The sequence below is a fragment of the Lepidochelys olivacea genome (genome assembly GCF_965140295.1).
Source record: "Lepidochelys olivacea isolate rLepOli2 genome assembly, chromosome: 2".
Lineage (NCBI taxonomy): Eukaryota > Metazoa > Chordata > Testudines > Cheloniidae > Lepidochelys > Lepidochelys olivacea.
The window spans coordinates 121,445,398-121,465,208 of NC_140412.1; the positions used below are offsets into that span (position 1 = coordinate 121,445,398).

Here is a 19,811-nt window from a genome sequence, read left to right on the forward strand (position 1 = left end):
GCTGACTGTCCCCCTTCTAACCAAATTGCAGAAGATGGTGTAGCAGTTACGGGGCTAGCTTGGGACTCAGGGACACCTCAGTTTAATGCCCTATTCCTCTACAAACTTCCTGTGTAAGTTTGGGCCTCTGTGTTCCCCATCTGTAAAATGGGAATAATCTCTACTTCAAAAGGGGATTGTGAAACCAAACACAAAGACTGTAAGGTACCCAGGTACTATGGTTATGGGGGCCATATAAATACAACAGATAGTTTTACCATTTGCACCTTTTTGTACACAACTCACATTCACAATTTATCAGTTTCTATGCACTTACTTCTGCAAGATGGGAATCATATTAATATGTATAAGAATAATTTTGTGTGTGTATCTGCAGGAATTATCCACATGAGTTGGTTAAATTTAAAAAAATTAATAATGTGGCATTTAGTGGCCACAAGTGGAGGGGGGAAGAGTGTGAAACAAGCTTAATCTGAATATTTTGGGATGAAATTCCCATTTGCAGAATGCTTTTTGAATGCAAAACTGTTTTTGCCTTTTATAAAACACAAACTCTGTTCACTCACCATGAATAATGAACTGGGGAATTAAAAGCTTTACCCCTGCTAAAGAAGTAATATTAACTTAGGTATAAATATAGCTGAAAAAATCTAGACAGTTTTATGACCTTACACTCCCAAATGAAGGTGAAATGCAGAATTCTTTCTCTAGAAATAGTGGTAAACACAGCTAACAGATGGAAGAGCTGAATGGAAATTTCAATAAAGTAGGCTACAAAGAAACATTTGTAAGCACAGGGGTGCTCACTTTAAAAAAAAAAAGGCTAAAAATGGGACTTTGTTTTATTTTGATAGAGTGCCAAAACAGTACTGCATTCCTTAAAGAGCTGAATAAAGGATCGAGTTAGACTGGCCTTCTCAACACCTCAGCAAAAGCCCCCATGGGTCTCATTTTGCTAGGATGACTATTTATATGACAGGTAAGGGAATAATTTTGTTGGATTCAGTTACACTAGGCCTCCATGACCTCTGGGTCAAAAGAGCAAATGCAAAAGTGACAATGTGGATAATTGCCTGTTTAGGATAATGGAATACTGATTGAGGGTCAATTATTATAACACCTGAAAGATAAATGAGCTGATGTGAAAGGTTCAGCAGAGATAGCAAATAAGGACAACTGTCTGTATGTACTGTGCCAGAGTGAATAATGCACAGTACAGACTGCTGCATTTGAGAGCAAAGAAGCGTATTTCCTGAGCTGAATTACTAAAGCCTAGAGGTTTCCAAGATTTAAAATACTTTAGTTTGTAAAACATGCCATAAAACAGAAATTCAGCTCAACTGCCCAAAGCTGCAGGATTAAAGTAATATTATTTAACATGCTACCCAATTAATTTCCATTATAGCCCAGGTCTGTGCCTCATGTCCCAGACTCATTCTTCTGTCTCTTGAGTGAAATTTCCTGCTTTACTACATGCAAAAAAGAAAGCACCATTGATGTTCACATTTCAAAACCCAGCCAGATTGCTTGGATCCACATTGAACCCCCTACACTTACAGCATATGTGCCCCATGATTGCTGGGAATTTACAAATCAGCTATTATTTTTCATTCTCTTTGTTAGCCCAGCTGTAACTGTCATCTTCCTTGGTGTGGTCACTAGCCTGGGAGAGAGATCTCTGAAATGCCTTTCCCTGTCACTGATTTGTGTTGGTTTTCTTCCCATGTCTTGTGCCCAGAAGGCACCCTCAACAGAGAGTCTCCTGCACCATGTGGGAGGTGTGGGAAAAAGAAAATGGTATTTTAAAGAGAAACACAGAACTGACCTCCCCTTATGTTTACAATCAGGCCAGGGATAGGTCGCCAGTCTCCGCATTCCTTTCTATGTAGGAAAACCTTCTCTTTGTGCTCTTTGCTAGGAGGACACACATTAATATCCACTAGTCCTTAAAAGAGCCACACACCTGGAGATTGTTTTCCCTCGAAGAGTATTACAGTACACAGCCAGCTAATATCCAGACGCTTGAGAAAATCAGCTCTTTAATGCAGAGCTTTCTCAAATACCATTTCAAAGATCTACTCTTCTTGTGGGGTCAAAGAACCAAAGGACACCAACCTTGAAACACAGCAGCATACTTCCTCTCAAGGTGGGCATTCTTGGGATGAATACTGACACTCATGAATGAATGTGCTGCAGTGTTATGGAGCAGAAAGCAGCAAGGGTTTGATTTGCAAAATCGTGCCCTGTGTTGTGCGGGTGCACCAGGGTGTGATGATGCGGATGCTGGGAGCCTTTTCCCACCCTAACGCAGATGATGCAGCTGCACAGGAATCTATGCCAGTGCTCTCTTGCAGAGTAACGTGCCTGCTGGTGTTCTACAGCCCCTAGGGAACATGGCGATTTTATTTATCCCGTCTACAGGTTACAGTATACTGTACCTACATTAAATCACCCAACATATATATTTAAATAGGGTTCCCCTCCATGTGACTTCTAACGCTGACTATTTTGGTCACTAGGGACATTGGACCATAATATCAATTTACCTAACACCTCCAACTCACAAGTCAGGCAAAGTCAATTTTGTGGTTTAACCCAGTAAAATTGCTAAATAGGCAGGTTGAAGGAACACCCTAAAATTCTCCCAGTGTAACACTTCTAAATAGAATACTTCAAAACTGTGAGTTTTTGGCCTACACAGAGCTATCATCACTCACAGATGTTATACAGACTCTCACAGATAGTTCCTGGTAGTTGGAAGTCTGCTGGCAGAATGTTGTGGTAGATCAGAAAGCCCACAACCTCCCCACTCAACGAGGGAATCGATAGGTACCACAAATGGGCAGGACTGCCAGGCTAGGAGGCATGCTCAAGGCAACCACGAGATCCAACTGTATTTTTGTGCAGTCCTCGCCACCAGAGATCATATCAAGCTTACAACAAAAATGAAAGCTGCCTTAGGACAAGTCTACACTTAAATTGCTGCAGCAGTTCAACTGCGCTACCATAGCGCTTCAGTGAAGATACTATGTACGCTGACGGGAGAGCTTCTTCCGCTAGTGTAGTTAATCCACCTCCAGGAGAGCCAGTAGCTGTGTCAACGAGAGAAGCCCTCCCACCAACAAAGCGCTGTCTACACCGGGGGCTAGGTCGGTATAACTGTGTTGCTCAGGGGATGGATTGTTCACACCTCTGAGCGACACAGTTATACCAATGTACGTTTATTATGTAGACTTAGCCTCCATACTGGCTGAACCTGGAGGCGGATGATGGTAGGTGAAAGGTGCTTGCAGGGGTGAATTTGGCCCATAGCTCACTGTAGTCAGATTGCTATCCCACTCCCCCAGAGATGTATTTTCCCCTCAGTGAAAATATGAATGTATGAAACTACAGTACCATTAATTCTTCATTAGTCAGTCATGACCATTGGAGGAACATACACCCAATACACTTTTCATATACTCTATCACACTCGCGCAGGCTCATCTGCCCATAATGCAATTTTCCACAGCAACACAAAGTTACAGAACTTTTTCAGAGCAAACAAATAGGACCACTCACCAGGGACAAAGCGACATGTGACACTCCAACCCTTATAAATGAATAATCAATATGGTATTTAACTTAGCTATTCCCTATAATTTTTTCATTGATACATCACAGCATTTCAGTTCCTTTTTATACCATATGGCTTGGGAAAAGAGATCTAATTAATGTCTTAATGGCTAGACCCAGTTCAGATGCTTTGGGTTGGTTTTCCTCTCTAGCTACTACAGTAGGAATGTAGCCCTGCTGTTCTGTGATATCAGTAGCCATATGAAAAGCCACTCTGGTACAGATCAGGAGTTTCAAATCCATAATGAGACCCACTTTAAGAGTAGAGATACAAGTTAACATTTTTTTTTAAAAAAAGAGAGACAGTCTGTCCCATCAGAAACAACAGCGGTCAGAACAGTAAGGGAGGAGAGTGAGTCACGACTTGCGTAAGAAAACAAAATGGAAATAACCTGGGGTACTGGTTGGACACTATCTCACAGTGACTCATTGCTGACTAGAACCCTACTGCTTTGGTTTTTCCTTTCTCTCAAACAAGATGAATCACTATGCAAACCAAGAAAAAGAGGGCTTCCTTTTCCTCACCTTCCCCCTCTTGGCTGCCAAAGCCCTCTTGATATTCGTGTGTGACAAGAATCCATCCTGCAAAGATGAGAGATTTCTAAAATTCACTTCAGTCTTTGATGCTTAAGGAATTTTCAGGTTTTCCTCCAGTTAAATAGCTCTTATTCAAAATGACAGGTATTTTCTCTGCTACTGCATCCAGTATCTGAGACATTTGAAAGACATGCTCCTTCACATTTCAAGAAGTATCTCTCATTTTAGTACCAGAGCTAATGATATTCCATATAAATTTGATGTTACCACACTTTTATTGTTAAAAATTACTTATACTGGAAACAAAGAATTGTTAGTCGGGTTATAAAGTTGTTTAATCTGAAGGCATCAATCCTGCAGCATTTTAAATTCTGCAATTTTTTTCCCCATCACTTGTGTTTGTCACGCACTGTGTCCCATATTTGGGCGTTGGCGGCTGGGAAGTATGTGTGAGAGAAAGCTTATTTAGGTATGCCACATATCAGATATTTCAATGTGAACATACTGTGCTAACAGTTTAATATTGGGGTAAATTCTTGTAAATGATAGGAATCAGTTAACACCATAAAACAGTGCAAGTTCTCAGGAAAGCACCACTTAGCTGAGTTCTACAGAACCATGTAAAATCTCATTAAGCGTTCTTGTTCTTAGGTTGATGGCACCATATAAATATGTATACAAGAACAACTCTTTTTTTTAAATGACTATTGGATAAAGCCAAATCTTAGAACATGGAGGAGTTATAATTAGTATTAGATGTGTACATTTAAATAAATGCCATGAGTAAACAAATATACAACACCGTGGAACTGATACACCACTGTAGATGCAAAGGATGCAAACTGGAGCTCTCTCCACAAATGAAGGCAGCTCCATTTGCCCCCAGAGGAGAACACCATTGGTGTCTCCACCCCAGGGATTTCTTCAAGGAGAGAAATTTTAAACTCCAGCAGAGGCTGCTTGGTGATGCTCTCAATCAATGCACCAAGAGAATGTGCTGATCACAACCCCTTCCCAACTGGTCCTATCCACCTTGTGGTCTCTTCTGAAAAGACCACTGCCTTGAAGAAATGAGGTTTGTGGGTGGCTTGAGAACCTGGGGGTGGGGAGAGACTCAGGGACAAGAGTAGCACCTGATACTACTTTTAACTCCCCTGAATTTGGCATTTTTATAAGTTTGGTGTCTAACTTTTTTCCTTTTTCAGGACTGCGGTGGACCCTAACCCTGGTTATGGTAGGTGCAGATAGTGTGAACTCTACACAAGCCAGCTGAACAACAGGAGGGATGGCTTGTTCCTTCTTGATTCTGGAACTGCTGGAGTCTGGCTTAGCTCCCAGTGCTGAGGTGAGGTGAGGGGACTACTGAGTGCGCCCTCTGTACTGAGGGCTTCTGCAAAAAGGGTGTCAGGGCCAGTTCCGAGCTCTGAGAGAGGCCCCATGTGGGAGGTATTCACTGCAAGGGCCGTAGGCCTGCTTTATGGTTCCTTTATGCCAGCAAAGATGATGTATGGGGGGAATAGAGTAATGCTGGGCCTCTTTGCCTGCCTGCTGATGACAGACCTATAAAAGAGTTGCCCCTCACCAATCTCAGGGACCCCTCAGCACATGGGTGAGAGGCTCTCCTTGGATCTCATGCACAGCAAAAAGCTTGATAGCTAAAAATGTCTGCAAATGATTTATTATTAAAATTACATAAGAAGAAAAAGTTTTGAAAGGAAAGTTTTGCAGATTGTGTGGCAAAGGCCCATGAGAGCATGGAAAGTAAATGGGAGATGATGGAGAACCAGGTGGAGACTAGAAACTAAGTTTTGCGGCACATGGATGGGTAAAGAAGCACTGATATCTTGGGGTTTTTATGGAGAAATATCTGCTATCAATTAGGGATAAAAGAGGAATCTGTTACATATAGAATAATATCAGAAAATTCCTCTCACGAGAGTGACTTGGGAAAGAGTCAAAGCAGGAGCCTCATCTGTGGTAATGGCCAGTATAACTGAGAAAGAGAAAGTGCTGAAAGCCAGCAGGAAAAAAAAATGAGACATTGTGCATAGCGGAAATAAATTGTTAATTTCCCCCCCCCCCACTTCAGCTCACTTAATGCAGCACAGGAGGAAGGAAATACATCAAATCAAACAGATCTTTATCCGTGAAGAAGTTGATGCTGCCACTCTGTACCTGGCAGAATTCTGAAGAACACTTGTAAGGAAGAAGCCCATTTAAGTTTCAACCTGAAATAGACCTTCCAGGCATACTGTAAAAGGGAAGGCTGAAGGTATGCTTCCCAGAATGAAGAAAGGGTGGAAAGGAGCTTTTTAGTCACTGGCAGACTCCCTTTACAATTATTTTAATGCTGCTGGGATTTAGTTAAACTCTTAATTATGATTCAGGGCACCTAGAGCTTTAGGCATCTTTTTATTATTAAATCTAAATAAATAAAAATAAAACGTAAAAATAGTTTGGGACACTAAGAGCCTGATTCTGAAAAGTACTTCATGCACCTGGAAAACTCAGAGTGAATTTACTGGAAGAAGTAAGAACAGGAGGAGGTAGGAACTGGTCAAAAGCTATAGAAACTGAGGGAAATAGATTAGTGAAAAATACAAGCATTTTTAGTAGAATTTGTTTTTAACTGATTTTCTCCTTAACAACATAACTTTCTAGTACTTGGTAGAATTATTGAGAAAGCCGCTGAAGCGCCACACCTTACATGGTTTGAAGGATATCTGCAGAAGACTGGGTTCTCAAAAACTTACAACCCAAATTCTAAAAAATCCCCAGATATTAGATTTGTTAAAAATGCAAAAGTGGTGAAGCAAAAATGTCATTCTGAGTGATTTTTGGGCATGTGGTCAGTGTTCTGAGATTTTTTTTTTTGTTCCTTTGTGATTTTTCGCCTGCAAAATATAATATTTTTAACAAAAAATAATGAACATAACCTTTGTAAAACCACAGAGAAAGATGCATAACTCAAAGGGCTAGCCAAGTCACACAAAAACACAATCAGCTTTATGCTGGGCTGGGGCCAAGCTCAAGAATGCTTGGACACTGTTTAATAGACAGTGTAAGATCTTAGATAGATAGCTCAAAGTTAACTTCTTGAGAAAAATATAAATGGCTGAAAAGAGGGGGTTAAAATGCCAACCCTATTTCCAACGAAACATTAACACTGCAGCTTACCATACCATTACAGGGCAGGCCCCTGACTTGTCTGATATGACACGTTCATCATCCCATTCAGCTCCTCGACCATGTTTTCCCACATCTATGTAGCCATTAAGCCTCTCCCACAATCTTTACCTTCTTGGCTATGACCCTACATGAACCAAGAATCTGGAGTGGATAAGAGTGGATAGGAAGGGAAAGGCTGAATTGTGAAGGGTCTTAAAGGTGAGGACAAGAAGCTTTCATGTGATGTGCCAGAGCAGGGAAGGCCTACAGTAAGAGAGATTTGTTAGTTTGTGCGTGTTTTAGGGGTTTGGGGGTTTTGTTTGTTTGTTTGGGAGAGGATGGGAAGAGGGAAGGGAAGGTTTAAGATATTAAGAGTAAAAATGAACTAAATCAGAAACTCCAACTATAGTCTGTCAAAGGGAGGCTTGGATGCAGAAACATTCATTTTCTCAGGACTTCACATATTATTAAAGTAAGCACTGGAGATGTAAAGCCTTTTAAATTCAGGTTATAATGAAGTCATCTTTCCCATATGAGAGCCTGCTTGAGCTATTCTCCATAAGTTTAGAATTTGTAACTGGATAAAAAGTAGTGACTGTTCTACTTCTTACAAACTAGGTAAGATGTGGAAAAAGAATCTAGGATTTGAAACAAATTAGCAGAATTTCAAGAGCACTAAGAGCAACAGAAAAGATTTCTGAAATGTGCACTTGGATTTTCAGGGAGAAACACTAACAGCTGTTGTTTTTTTACATCAGTAACAATAATGCTTTCTGAAATAAATAAAAGACGGTGGCACAAGAAGTAGTGGATATTGCCTGGTCCCTGCTGAAAAATCTGAAATAGACAGGAAATTTGAAAACAGAAGGTACAAGTTACTCGACAATGCAGCATACCATATTGATGACCCAGGCACATCAAGGCAGAACAAACCAGTGGTAGTTAGTGACATACTAACTCTTAAGAATTTGTGCAAAATGTAGTCTGCCAGACAACAAACTGATGTTCAATGGTTTTTCCCCTGAGGAAAATCTGACAGATTAATTTTCTTAGGAAAGAAAAAAAAATATTTTAACAATACTCATTTATTTCAGCAGGTCAATACGGATTTCTTTCCTTATTTACAAAGGAAATTTGTATTAAAAATTGCTATTTAGATAACATTCTCTTTGGGGGCAGGCTTTGCTTATCGTTGCTGCCTGCTGGTGACTTAGTCTAGGAAATAAAAAACACATTTGTACAAACCGGAAGGGCTAAAAATAAATAAATAAAAAATAATGCAGAGAACAACTTTTGTTTCTGAATTCTTCTCTCCCCTCTCTGCATCTGAGTCGGTGGAGACCTTGCCTAATCTCACATGAGCTGAATTAAAAAAGAGGGAGAGAAAAGACTATGAGGCTATCAATTGTCTTCTCTACAGTAAAATCTAGGCAGTGTGTAGAGCATCCTGTCTAGGAATTCATTAACCTTCTACTACAGTATGATATACATTTACAATGGACTTTTAATCAATTCCTGCACTAGTGTGTGTGTGCACGAGAATCTTACACTCAGATAAAACCAACCAAAACATAAAAATAAGGAACTAATATTTTCTGCTTTTATTCCTGCCAAATTTGTCATAAGCTCAGCGATAACCTATTTTTCCGCACTTCACGAGCTTCATCATGAGTAGTCCCACTGAATATATAAGCAGGTGAATCAGCTTTACTCAAATGCTTATGTATTTCCAAGTAGGTAAAACAAAAGCTGTTTTTCTTATTCATTCTTCTTAGCACATCTTCCCACTCTACCCACAGTCACAAATCTGTCCTGATGAGCTATTTATGGTATTGCATGTGTCTGCTAATTAGTGGTAACAAGAAAAATGTGGCAGATTGGCCTAGTGGTAGTGCCTTGCACTGCAATCAGGAAAGTAAATGTGTGGTAGGTAAGTTCCACACAAGCAAATGACATTATATGGACTCTTTATATGCTCATGTGACTTTTGATTCCATGCTGTTAAAATGTTAACTCTACCAACCAGTTTATTAACAATTGAGAGTTGGCCCTGAGAAATGAGCCTTGTGGTGTCACATCAGCAGGGCCGGATTAACTTTTTGTGGGCCTGGCGCCAAACATATTTGTGGGCCCCCATAAGGCAAGATGGTCAGTCTCCAGAGTGAAGGGCGGGTTGGGGGCAAGCAGCATGACAGGAGTAGCCCCGCTCTGCACAGCCCAGCAGGAGGGCAGTGTTTATGAACCTGCAGCTGCCAGCGCACACTGGCCTGCCCAGCCCTGTGCTGCCAGCAGACCCACACCACACCGCCCCGCTGCCCAGTGCCCCACCCTTATGCCAAGCGCCCCCTCGCCCAGAGACCTCCACCACAAATCTCTAAGCCCAGCCCCCACCCCTCCCCGAGACCTCCCTTCACAGCACAACTGCACAGCACCCTGCACACCACACCACTCGCCCAGCGTCCCCCGCCCATAGACCTCCCCACCACCTTCCTCACAGTCCCACCATCACAGCTGCACAGCACCCCATACTCCTGAGGCCCTGGGGCCCTGCCCCCGTGTGCCCCCCTGTGTGGGTGAGCAGGCCCGGCAGCAGGATCCAAGTGCAGAGGAACTTAGTATGTGGGGATTGAGGTGGGGGTAAGAGAGCTCTCTGTGGACAATCTGGACTGGGGTCTAGGTGCAGGTGGTTCGGGCTCAGTGGGGAGGGCTTATGGGGGCTCATCAGGGTAGTACAGATGCAGGGGAGGTGGGGCTTGTCACAGTGAGGGTTCGATGGGCCTGCTTAACAGGGGAGCCCCAGCTTCTGCCAAGGGGATGCCGCATGCTGGGCTCCAGCTTTCCCCCTGCCCCCTCTTCCCCCATCCCCTTCTCTTCCTTATCCCATGCCCCTTCCCCACCTCACACCCTTTGTCCCCACTGCCTCTTCCCCCCTGCCCCTGCTTCCCCTGGTCCCCAGTTCCCCTACCCATCCCATGCCCCTTCCCCACTGCTCTGTCTCTGCCGCACCCCACCCTCTTCGTCCCCACTGGCTCTTCCTCCCAACCCCTGCTTCCCCTGCCCCCCTCTCTTCCCCATCCCATGCCCCTTTCCCACTGCTGCATCTCCTCCCCAGGCTTGGGGGCCAGGAGGGAAACCGTCCCTCAGCACAAGCCAGCAGGGCGGAGTGGGTTGGGGCCGGGTCGCTCCACTTCCTGCCGCCTGGTGATTGCAGAGCGGGCCCGATCTTGCACTCACGGTGTGGCGGGAAGTGGAGTGACCCACCCCCAGCCCACTCTGCTCTGCTCCCTTGGCTCCTGGACTTGGGGAGCAAGGGGGAGCCGCCCCCAACACACACTGGTGGTGCGGAGTGGGCTGGAACCAGATCACTCCACTTCCCGCCACCCGATGAGTGCAGGGCGGGCCCGACCCCTGATGCAGTCCCTGGGATGTAGCTCAGGAGAAGGGGCTGAGTGGGAGAGGGGCTGGGGCGGAGCAGGGGTGGGAAGGGGCAGGGCAAGGGAGGAGCAGGGGCAGAGGCTTCGGGGAAGGGGTGGGGGCAGAGCAGTGGGCAGAGGCAGCTTTCCTGGCCGGCTCAACTGGCTGGGGATCGGGCTAGCCAGGCCCTTTCTGATTGTGGGCCCGGTGCCATGGTAAACACAGTACTGCACCTCAGTTCCCTCTGGAGCTATGTCCAGATCACAAAAAACACCTCTACAATTGGCACTCTTGTTAGGAGACCAGAAGAGAAGCTGACCATGTTGAAGCATTGGCAGGACAGTGTGGAAAAGCTTGCAGTACCACTGCCCATGCTGTACCTGTTCTCTGGACAAACCCAACTAAATCAAAGATGTCAATCCGGCATCTTTAAGACAAACTACACTTACAAAGACATTTTTTAAAAGACTGAAAATAAATCACGAATTTCTGTCTGAGATGTCTGGATTTAAAAATCCAGTGGCCGTGCAGCAAGATCCACTGCAACAAGGTTACTCAGTGTGCAACGTAAGCTATTCTATGGCGCTCTGTCCCCTACTTCTCTGTTGTGACAACAGCATAGACTTTGCACCTCCTCTTCAAGGCTAATAGAGCATATAAAATATCAAAATTACCATTACCAAGGGATACATTAATAATCTGTGGGTTTCTCCATTACCTATGCAGCAGCTCAGTGCACTGTGGTCCACTGCTCTCAAAATTATAATCTCTCCACCAAATGAGACACCATTAAAATAATATAATATTCAAAAGGAGTTAATGTTCCCATATGTTGAACTGTTCTTCAAATGTTGTAATTTACCAACTATATATATGGTGGGATTGTTGGAATAAAATACCCAGTGCTACTACGTAAGTACTGTATTGTTTCCCCACACACTCCTATTCTTCATAATTATTCCAGATGTTCCACCCACCATCTTGTGAATTTCTTTCAGCCAAAAAAGTTCACAACTTACTAAAATAAGAGCAAATGTTAAAGACATTTACATTTATTGCATGCACTCTGGTTATGTCTATCTTCTCTTTACTAACTTGTAATCATATAAATCAAACCCTACATTATCATGATCCTAAATTGTAATAAAAATAATAATAAAATTACTGAGGTCAAAAACTGTCAAGCACAAGCAAGACAAAATACAGAGATGCAAAAAGGAGTTGAAAAGGCCAAGTGCTTTTGGAAAAATTCAGGTACTGTACTTTCAAGTATATTGCAGCAGGAGGTGGCTGGCTACTGCTGTTTTATTTAATAAGACTCCACATAAATTCCAGCTGCTAACCATGTGATAAGTCCATCTCAGAAAACAAGGGCTTCTATTCTCCTGCCAGAACATGACCCTAATTTTCATTTACCTTACTGGGAATTATGTCGACATTGAGGGAAGAACAGACCCCAAGGTGCTTTTCCCTGTTTGTAGGTTTGATTCTGCATGTAAACTGCATGGCTAAGTCAGCATTAGGTTTAAAAAAAATCATTAGGAATCTGCAAGCAAACATATGATTAAGAGGTATACTGGACAGGGCTGGATTTACACCTTACATGCCCCTAGGCACAGCATCTTCAGGCCCCACCCCCCCGCCTCCTACAGCTGACCTTCGTGTTTCACACAGTTTTGGAGAGGTAAGGTGCCCCTAGAACTCCGGCACCCCTAAGCACGTGCCTACTGCACCTAATTGGAAATCCGGCCCTGATACTGGATCTTGACTACACAACAATCTTTAAGCTCAGATTTTAAATATGAAAAGATTAAATTCTCTGATTATCCTTCTCCTCTCTTCCTCTTCCCCCCATTTCTGGCTTTCCACAGGAGGAAAAAAGGGAGGAGGGAGTTAAAGAATATGAAGGCAAGTGGGATATTTCCCTACCATTTTGCCATGAAGATTTTTGGAAAAAAAAATATAAATTCTTTGTTCAAAAATGATGTTTCATTTAAAAAATTTCATTTAATTGAAAAATATTGATGAAAATGACCTTTTTGTGAAAAGTCTTCTTTTGGTCATAAGACCATTTTTTGACAAAAAATATCATGCAGATCTATATAGTATTTTTAAATCAGAAGAATGGCATAGAATAAAAAAACCTCACTTTGAGGAGAGATACAGATATGCAAACAGCATTGCATATTAAAGTGCTAAAATGTGTTTTTTCACTTTAAGATTTTTAATCGCTTTACAATGTCTCTCTTACACGAAAACTTAAATTTCTACTCTCATAGCTTATAATCTGTTCTCTGGAGACCTACAGACACACAAGTAGAAACTACACTCAACATCACCGTGCCAAAAATCACTCTCTAAAAAGCAAAAAGAAAAGGAGTACTTGTGGCACCTTAGAGACTGACCAATTTATTTGAGCATAAGCTTTCGTGAGCTACAGCTCACTTCATCGGATGCATACTGTGGAAAATACAGATGTTATTATACACACAGACCATGAAAAAATGGGTGTTTATCACTACAAAAGGTTTTCTTTCCCCCCCACCCCACTCTCCTACTGGTAATAGCTTATCTAAAGTGATCACTCTCCTTACAACATCCTTATCATACACATTGTAAGGAGAGTGATCACTTTAGATAAGCTATTACCAACAGAACAGTGGGTTTGTTTTTGGGGGTGGGGGGGAGAAAACCTGGATTTGTGCTGGAAATGGCCCACCTTGATTATCATACACATTGTAAGGAGAGTGATCACTTTAGATAAGCTATTACCAGCAGGAGAGTAGGGTGGGGGGAGAGAAAACCTTTTGTAGTGATAAACACCCATTTTTTCATGGTTTGTGTGTATAAAAACATCTTCTGTATTTTCCACAGTATGCATCTGATGAAGTGAGCTGTAGCTCACGAAAGCTTATGCTCAAATAAATTGGTTAGTCTCTAAGATGCCACAAGTACTCCTTTTCTTTTTGCGAATACAGATTAACACGGCTGTTACTCTGAAACCTCTCCTTACAACATTTATGATGATAGCTTATCTAAAGTGATCACTCTCTTTACAATGACAGGTTTCAGAGTAACAGCCGTGTTAGTCTGTATTCGCAAAAAGAAAAGGAGGACTTGTGGCACCTTAGAGACTAACCAATTTATTAGAGCATAAGCTTTCGTGAGCTACAGCTCACTTCCTCAGATGCATCTGAGGAAGTGAGCTGTAGCTCACGAAAGCTTATGCTCTAATAAATTGGTTAGTCTCTAAGGTGCCACAAGTCCTCCTTTTCTTCTCTTTACAATGTGTATGATAATCAAGGTGGGCCATTTCCAGCACAAATCCAGGGTTTAACAAGAACGTCTGAGGAACAGTGGGCGGGAGGGAGGGGGGGAGGAATAAACAAGGGGAAATAGGTTACTTTTTATAATGAATCAACCATTCCCAGTCTCTATTCAAGCCGAAGTTAACTGTATCCAATTTGCAAATTACTTCCAATTCAGCAGTCTCTCATGGGAGTCTGTTTTCGAAATTTTTTTGTTGAAGGATAGTCACTTTGAGATCAGAAATCGAGTGACCAGAGAGATTGAAGTGTTCTTCGCCTGGTTTATGAATGTTATAATTCTTGACATCTGATTTGTGTCCATTTATTCTTTTACGTAGAGACTGTCCAGTTTGCCCAATGTACATGGCAGAGGGGCATTGCTGGCACATGATGGCATGTATCACATTGGTAAATGTGCAGGTGAACGAGCCTCTGATAGTGTGGAAAGCAAAATCTTTAAAATCATTACAGTGTAAATGTTTAAAAATACGAATACAAATGGCAGACATTTCAAATGATAGGCCATTTTATATGTAACTAGTCAGGAGGGAATGGGGGAACTTGGTACAGTGGGTTGATACAATGGCCTTTCATCTCTGGAGACCTGCATTATGGTCACAAATGAAAATTTATCTGGTGGATTTATCATGACCCAAGCTGGCTACTGATATAATCGAAGAGGAAAGGGTGAAGCAATCAGTCAAAATAATGAGCCTTGGTCTTTTGTACAAGTCTGAACAAAAAATGGACACCACTCCGAGTTCACATTTCTCTAGATAAATCTGAACTACACCACCACTGCCCATCCATCTTGCCCTCAATTTCAATCCCCAATCCTTCTCTTCCTCCAAGGCCCCAGTACAGAACTGACTGCAGATCTGCTAGCTATCTGGATCTTGGCTGTTACTAGCATCCCTGATTACTTAGCGAGCTAGCAAATCAGCAATCAGTGCTGTACTGGGGCCTTGGAAAAAGACCACCAGAGCTTTAGGATCCGACAAAGGCACAGAAGAGGGAGCAGTATGGCATGTTGGATTGGGGATTGAAACGGAGGACAAGATGGGAGGGCAGGGCAGTGGTGGTGAAATTCAGATTTTATCTAGAGATCTATGAACTTGGAGGGGTGTCCAGTTTTTGTTCAGAGTTGCAGAAAAAGACCAAGAAGCCCTGGGAGCATGTGAGATTGCAGGTTTTGGAACTTTCCCCGCAGAGGGTGGAAACCAGGGCACTATAACAGGGATGAGCCAAAGACCTAGCAAATGTACAGTGAGTAAAGCACTGGGACACAGTAGGGATGCTAAAGTATGTCTATGCAGCTAGTGGCAGTGATTCCCAGCGTGGGTAGACAGACTCACACTAGCTCAGCTTGAGTTAGCATGCCAAAACGAGCAGTGTGGATGTTGCAGCATGGGTGGTGGTTTGGGCATAGCTGCCTGAGTCCAAGCCTACCCAACCCCCTGTATGCAAGCTCAGGCGGCTAGCCCAAGTCGCCACCAGTGCTGCACCGTCCACACTGTTATTTTCAGCATGCTAGCTCGGGCTGAGCTAGTGCAAGTCCGTTCACCCGCACTGGGAATCACAACTCCCAGACATATTCTTAGGCCCCCTGCTTGAAAAGTTTGGAATGAAGAAAATATAAGAATAAAGAAAGACTGAGAAAAAGGAAGAGGGTCCACTCAGTGAGTGACTCGGGGGTTAGGTGAAAATACCACATAGGTCTGGTAGGAGGAAGAGAGGTCATATAGGCTTAGTCGAAGATTGGAGAGACCACTATAGGTTTGCTGAGGTTTAAGCAAGCACCTGACATTCTGGATGCTTATCCAAACTGAGTTGAACTTTTTGAAATTTTCCCTTTGCTAATGACAAAACCCAAGGTCATGTGCTAGAATTCCTATAAAATACTCTGCTTTTCTTTTCCGCACAAAAAATGCATCACCATACCACAGTAATGAAGCCAAACTGAAGAAACATAACTAATAATCTATAGCATATTGAAAAATTATTATTTTGCAGTACCATATAGCACTTCTGGGACTTCTGAGACAAAATTCAATATTGACAATACAGGTTCAAATTTAGCTCGGGAACAACTCTAATAAATTCAAACCTTTCAAGGTAATAAGACAGTCCAAACCCTGATCGTGTTACTTCTGCAAATAATTCCATTATTATTATTTAAGCAACAGTATGCTAATATCTTACTAAATAATTATAAGAAATTAACTGTCTGTGTGTGTGTGTGATTATGATGAGCATGATTTGGCCTTCAGTGCAAAATTTATCACAGTAAGATGACAGTGTTGCAAGTCCTGAGTATTTCTTATTTATGCGTGGATAAGAGTTGCAGAATCAGGAGGGATGTTGTGTTATGAGTGGCAAACAGAAAACTATGAGAGACAGCAACTGTAAAATTTGGCTTATTCCACATATGTGATAAAAGGCTAGAGCATAGCAATATCACGGTATGCAATCTACATAAAACATTTTGAGGTAAAGTGTGTATTTTGTTTTAATGGATACTAATGTAAATAGATACGCTTATCATGACATTAGTTCACTCACATCAGCTTCAATAAAATATTTTTATTGCAAACACTGAGCCACATTCTGTTCTCACTTAAACTGATGTAAATCCAAAAAAACTCAATAGAAGTAAGTGGTTTACACTGGTGTAAATTTTAGGTTACTTTGGATTTTCACCAGTATGAGAGGAGAATCTGCCCCATGAACCTAAATAGCACTTTGATTTAAACATAACTTGAGCGGACTGTAATATGACCCTAAAGAATCTCTCTGCATAACAAAGAGTGTGGTAATAATTTAAACTCCTAAATAACAGAGAATCCTATTATTTAGGATAATAGTTTTTCATAGGTCAGCCTGATTCACCAACAAATATCTAAGAAAAAAACCTGCACATTATCTCAATATCAACCTGTAGCTTTTTGTTTCTTTTATTTATATTACCCTTGAAAATACATGATTGCCACAATCTCATTTGTCCTCCTCCACATTTTATAATAATTAAAATTTTGAGAATTTTCACCCCAAAGTGTTTTATAAACTGAAATACCTAGGAACCAACCCACACACTACAGAAATACAGCCACTTCTGGGGACAAAATGCAGCAAGAGTTTAATAGCACACCCCAGTACTGCACTACAGTTTATGGTAGGAACTGAAAAATGACAGATCCTTTGAAATTGCAGGAGAAATTTAGTTAGGTAGACAAAAAGAAAAGGAGGACTTGTGGCACCTTAGAGACTAACAAATTTATTTGAGCATAAGCTTTCGTGAGCTACAGCTCACTTCATCGGTAGACAGTGCATTGAAATCTGGTCAGGATACCCAGCCCAATACCCCAGACACTTAAAACATGCCAGGAGATCATGAGTGCTTCAGAAATGAGATTTAACATATTATCCAAACAATGGCACCTCTCAGAGCACTGTGCTCCCAACATAATGCTGGGTCTCTGATTTAGTACTGACTTAGGAAAAAAACAGTGCCACCTGCTTAACCATCAACACTACTTACTGCAGCATCCACTTATTCCATGGAGGTTTCCAACTACAGTCCCTGCCTACAGCAGCTAAACTTGAAAGATCTGGTGGGAGCACAGCACTAAGTGGTATGTTTCAGAGTATGGTAATACCATTTAAAAACCTAATTTTCTCCCTACCCCATCTCTCTCAACTTTTCTCCTTGCTTTGATGTCAAGCAAACCCAGAGTGTATGTTTTCCCCTTCATCATTTCCTTTGTGCCCTCCTCCAAACCCTCTCCCTCTCCTTCTGCTGTAGAGCTCAACCATTACCTAGAATTTATTGGTGGTGGTGGTGCGGGGGGGAGGTGTTAAGGTGAAAAGGCAATTAGATGCCCAATACGCACTGAATTTTAACGGGAGGTAGGTGTCTAACTGCCATTTGTGCTTTCGAAAATCTCCCCCTACTGGCTTAGAAAGCGTCTGTGCATAAGAGGCGAAACAGCAGAGCAATGCAGCTGGCACCTGCTGAAGCTAACATGCCTATACAGATGCAAGAAACTTTCGCAATGAAACCTAGAAGATTCACCTGATTTAAGCTTCACTACGTCGTCACCAAAAAGGCTCACTGAGGTTTGTGAACCTTTTTGCAAACCTAGGCCAAATTATGATGTCAGTTGAAAACCAGGAAAAACGTAATTGTTTCTTCTTGAAACAAGCAAACCTGGGCAGCTTTGGCATCAAACTCAAAAGGCCAACACAAAATGCATGACACAGCCAGAGAAACAGAAAAGAGGGATTCCTATGAACCTCTGTAGATCAAGACTGCAGAGCTTTGCATATTGCTACATGCCTATACTATTGAGTTGGAAGGCAGGGATATTAATGAACTACACAAATCACTCACTATGACAGTAAGCCAGAGTGCAAATATACCCCTTTACCAATTAATTTTTGAATCATTCTTACTTTCCATGTGTATAAGAACCAAATAGGGTCTTGCACAAATGCCTGCACAAACTGTGGAATGGGATCTGTTATACCGACTAAGGAAGAAATAAATGGAGTTACCTTGGTGTAAACTGGGAGCAGAATCTGGCCCTAGGTGCATAACCACACCTCATTCTTGATATAAATGAGACATGAACACAATCATTTCTAGCCATACATTTTAAAAAGTTTCACAACCCTAACAAAACAATTTAATGTGATTGAAAAGTTAACTCCCACCAGCCTCCCTCCAGTTTATTGTAGGGAGGTTCATTCCTAAAGGCTGCTGACATCAAATTTCAAATTGAAGAAACTGGATTGGATTCCAGCTCTTCTTCCCTCCTCCCTTTGAAGACAATAAAAGAACTTGGATAAACTTAGCGTCTGTTGCAAATCCTTCAAACAATGCTATGTTAGTGGCTTTGGAACTATGTCTGGGTTTTTCCCTATGGTTGGGCAGCTACTCTGCATCTTGTCGAGGTACCTGGATTCTCAGGTTCAGCACAAGGATTTACCATTCTGCCACAGTCAGGAATCCCTAACAGCCACAGAGAAAAAAAAAAATCACTCCACTCACCTGTCAACATGTGATGAATATGAGGGTTTTCCAAACAAATGTCGCCAGAGCCCACATGGGACAAACCACAGTAAGTCCTATTTTTAAAGTGTCTGCAGTTTTTCTTGCTTTTTCTATACAATCCAACCAGATACTTGCCTTTGGAACTACATATTGTCACAAACATGGAGATAGTTTGTTAGTTCTTTTGACACTTACTCTGATGGCATGAGTTACTGACTGTATTAACCAGAATATTACAATAGTGGCTAGACAAGCACATACTATATTTAGTATGATACCTAAATGTAGTTTATCACATGGCCACTTAACTCACTAAATTACTAACTATTGAACATAAGTGGTACAACTGCCAGATCAGAGGTCCTAAATTTTTTTCTTTTCTTCTCCACTATCACTCTCCTGGGTGTTAAGCAGGACACTGATGGCTGGTCTTCACTACGGAGCTAAATTGACGCTGCTGCAATCGATGAAGTAGCATTGATTTAGCGGGTCTAGTGAAGACATACTTAATTGATGGGGGAGCGCTCTCCCGTCGATTTCTGTACTCTACCTCAACGTGGGCGGAAGCAATGTGGGAGGGCGTCTCCCGTCGACCCCATGGTAAGCACATCTAAGCTACGTCGACTTGAGTTACTCTACTAATGTAACTCAAATTGTGTAGCTTAAATCGACCAGCAGCTGTAGTGTAGACAAGCCCTGAGATTTTTGCCAGGGAT

The 19,811-nt window shown here is 42.1% G+C and overlaps 1 protein-coding gene and 1 long non-coding RNA gene across 3 annotated transcripts in view; one reads left to right on the forward strand and one right to left on the reverse strand.

The window, feature by feature from the left end:
- GMDS (GDP-mannose 4,6-dehydratase) overlaps nucleotides 1–19,811 on the reverse strand; it is a 549,352-nt gene that overhangs the window by 136,861 nt on the left and 392,680 nt on the right. The gene's annotated exons all lie outside the window — the stretch shown is intronic.
- Nucleotides 18,938–19,811, forward strand: part of LOC311516968 — a 35,843-nt gene continuing 34,969 nt past the window's right edge. Inside the window, exon 1 of the long non-coding RNA XR_014710544.1 lies at nucleotides 18,938–19,162. This is a non-coding gene — a long non-coding RNA (uncharacterized lncRNA). The remainder of the gene's footprint in view (nucleotides 19,163–19,811) is intronic.